Source organism: Rhamphochromis sp. 'chilingali' (genome assembly GCF_963969265.1).
Source record: "Rhamphochromis sp. 'chilingali' genome assembly, chromosome: 13".
Classification (NCBI taxonomy): Eukaryota; Metazoa; Chordata; class Actinopteri; order Cichliformes; family Cichlidae; genus Rhamphochromis; species Rhamphochromis sp. 'chilingali'.
Genome location: NC_137940.1, coordinates 24,774,042 through 24,777,789, shown reverse-complemented (window position 1 = coordinate 24,777,789; position 3,748 = coordinate 24,774,042). Strand labels below are relative to the sequence as shown.

Below are 3,748 nucleotides of genomic sequence, written 5' to 3'. Positions count from 1 at the left end.
ATCTGCATGGACCCTTTTCTAGCTGTTTTTGGGCTTCCAGTCAACACTGGTCTAACCGACCCTACACACTTCAAAATATTAGCCTTTACATCACTTTTGGCTAGACGTTGCATCTTACTCCTTTGGAAATCTTCAAAGCCACCTTCAGTTTCTTTTTGGTTTAGAGATGTGATGTCATCTCTTAAATTGCAAAAGATAGGCCTTGTGGCGAAGGGCAAATACAGAGAATTTTATTCTATCTGGGGCCCCTTCGTGGACTATTGCAAGTCATTAAACGCTCTACCAGCTGATTAATATCATGTCTCTTCCCCCCCCCTTTTTTTTTTTTTCCTCTTTCCCCCCTTTTGGGGTTTGTGTTTGTTTTGGGTTTCTTATTAGGTTTTGTTTTGTTTGTTTACTTAAGCGTGTGTGTAGGTGTGCCTGTGTGTGTGTTATTGTGTCTGTTCATGTAAGAAAAACTAAAAAATATGTGAGGGGAACAGATTGTGTTGTCATTGTAAACTACTGTACACTTGTCTCTCAATAAAAATATTAAAAAAAAAAAAAAAAAACCTTTATTCAAGAGACGCAAAAATAACATTGATACAGTGACTGTCAAAAATTACAGCACTGATCATACTGTGACATCTTGGTTCAAAACAGCACACTTAGAAATATTCAACGTTCTTTACTTCAACTGAATGAAACTGAAAATACCATTTCACACGACCCATATGGGATATTTAGACTGTATAACTGTTCACGCTACATCTCTTCACTAGTAAAAGAAAGAAAAAATACAAAGAGAAATTTAAAAATGCTGCCAAACAGACAAACAGAACTTGTACAGAGCAAAAGGAAAAACAAACAACAACAAAAAACGGCTCGTCCTCATGGCAGTTGCAGAGTATATAAAAATGAACCCTGCGATCCGTTCCTGGAATTGAGCTTCAAAAATGCAGCAGAACAAGTGTGAGATTTAAATGTCCTCTCACCTAGAGCTGGTCACCTCACATGCATAACAGTGAGCTTCGTTGCAGGAGCAGTTTTGTCTTAGTTGTGAGCTTTTCTTGAGAGCTGAGTTGCATCCAACTCCATTACCACCCATTGAATCACCTCAAAAGTGTAGCAGAGTTGTGATGGGTAACTCATGTTGAAGGAATAAAAAAGGTCCAAACAGCATGGCTACTGCAAAGGTCACGTTATCCAGATCTTGAAGAACAACATCAGAAAAGTCATTGCCTGGCGCATCTCTGGAGACAGATGTTCATTGTGGTTTTCTCAATCTGTGCAGTGGCCTCAGTCAAGTCCTGGTTAAACACAAAACATTTCTTTAAGATTCCTTTTTAAACTCATCTCTTTTGAATCTACCAGTTCTAATGTTAGAGTAATTTAAACCAATGCAAGCAACATAGTAAATAGCTATAGCCAAAGAGTGGCCTGCCATGCTGCCATTCATGGTCTAACAGAGTTTCTAAGAGAGGGTGAAAAACATAATAATTTCAAATGCTTTACATTAGTTTTTGTTAGAAAGACACCGGCCCATCAGAAATCCAGGTTATGTCACTCAGAAGATGTTAGAATTTAGACTTTCAGCCCCACAATTTGGTTAGCTGTTGGTCATTTTTTCAAACAAAAGCTAATATAAATATTGGTGGGATTTTCCTTTGTTCATTAGAATGACAAATTTAAAGTTTTTTCACACTGATGTGACCCCTAATACAGGGGTGGGGATGGGGCCTCAAGGGCCGGCGGCCGAGTTCACTACCAGGCCTCATGTGAACTTCAAATTATTAAAGAGGACTACTGGTCCTAACCAGTCCAATGAGGATCAAGTGGATAACTAAATGCATTTTTAAATGTTGCAAAGCCACAATCTACTCATAAAACACTCACCATGAACTCCTGCACCAAGATGTTGCAATTGTCTTTCACACAGATGCGGAGCACTTTGATGAGGGACTCCGAGCATTAATGTCATCCTTGACTATTATAACAAAGAAAACAGAGATTTGTGAACTTTTCAGTAGCACAGAAGAAAATGATCCCAGACAAAAACTCTTGACTTTTTAAACCAGTCAACATGCAACACCAGCATCTACAAAGCAATATCAAAAGTTCCTGTTTGACATCAACTTTATGGATATATAGTTTCCAGAACATTTATTTTTAAAAAAAGATAATTTTTTCTCAGTGGGCCAGTAAATGCATGACGAAAATTATGGCATCCTTTTAGTGGAATCATTACTCACAGGTAATAGTTGACTGTTTCAATGGATGTAGCATAAAAATCTTTTACTGACCTAATGCAATACATATACACTTTGTAGTTAAAGAATTTTAAAGTTCTTACTGTCATTATGGCAGCTACATCCTTTAGCTTTGTGCCCTGTTCCCCCGATCACTTTGCAAACACTTTCAGCAGACTGTCAGAGAAAAACTCAGCTCCGTCAGAAACCTTGACTGTAAAGGCATGGTTGGGATGCACTGGAATGCTGCATTTTATCTGAAATGACATAAAATTATTTTGAAATAACAGCAGGCACTGTGCTTGGTTAATCAGTAATGTTTTGTTGAATAAAAACTGTGTTTCCAGATCTTATGGGATTAAAAAAAAATCCAAAGATGTTTGTTTCTGATTTGCAACCCAACAACCCACAAGTTACAACCTCATTTCAGTTCAAGTGTGCATTAATGAGAGTCCAGTAATCACCTTTCTGGCAATACATACAGGTATAAGTTAAACCTATGGCAGATTTTGTGTAAATAATCATTCTGTACATTCGATAATCTTTAATCCTACAACTGTTTACAACTTGCATAGTTCCCATTTCTGTATAGCTGTATATCCCAGATTCTGTAAAGTTATTTATTTCATATTCTGTATAGTTTTTCATATTTATATCCTGTTCATATCCTGTACATAGCTTGTACTCACTACAGCCTGTACATACTTATAGTTATAGAATATTCACAACATACTTCATACCGTGTACATTATAACATACCATAATAGACCCATTTCTGTAATATACTCACATATCTATATTATTGCTAATATATATTGTAATATATCTATATCACTAAAGCACTTCTGGATGGATGCAAACTGCATTTCGTTGCCCTGTACCTGTGCATGTGCAATGACAATAAAGTTGAATTCTATTCTATTCTATTTTGGATCTCTCAGTTGTATTAATAGGGTGAGTATGCATGCACCTAATAATTATAAAAAACCTATTATAATTAAGTTACAGAAACGAAAATAGAATATACTTTCTTACCATAACACCTTGAACCCACAATCCATCAGCTGACTCCTGGTGAAATGCAGAATAGAGGTCATCTCTCAATGTGCAGCAAAAAAAACAAAAACAAAAACAAAAGGACAGCAGGTGAGGGCAGGAGGGGTAGGGATGTAAGCTAGCATAATGCCGCTGATGATATTAGCTAAAGCTGTTCAATGTCCAAAATCTCACTAACACCACGGTGCAGTAAATACACAATGTAACTGAAGAGTCAGTTGACAAATCTATTCACACAGAAAACCAAATATGCCCTATCATATATGTATGTGCTCTTAACCTGAAAGGTATAAATACGGAAGTGTGTGTGCAATAAATGATGGCGCAGAGGAAGGTGTGTCCCTCTGATGTAAAACTCTAAACAACGTGTGTATGGTTTATTCCTCCGTGAGATATGCGAGTAACCCCGGTATTTCTGCCCTAAAAAATGGAACCTCCAACAGGTTATGGGCCCAGAAGGGATG

General features: G+C 37.1%; 1 long non-coding RNA gene across 1 annotated transcript; it reads right to left on the bottom strand.

Annotated features, from left to right (window-relative positions):
- Positions 1–548: 548 nt before the first annotated feature.
- Positions 549–3,527, bottom strand: LOC308409178. The gene is made up of 4 exons (XR_013973961.1): positions 3,264–3,527; positions 2,333–2,485; positions 1,876–1,966; positions 549–1,289 (listed from the first exon to the last, which is right to left on the bottom strand). It is a non-coding gene; the product is annotated as an uncharacterized lncRNA (long non-coding RNA).
- Between the last annotated feature and the right edge of the window lie 221 nt (positions 3,528–3,748).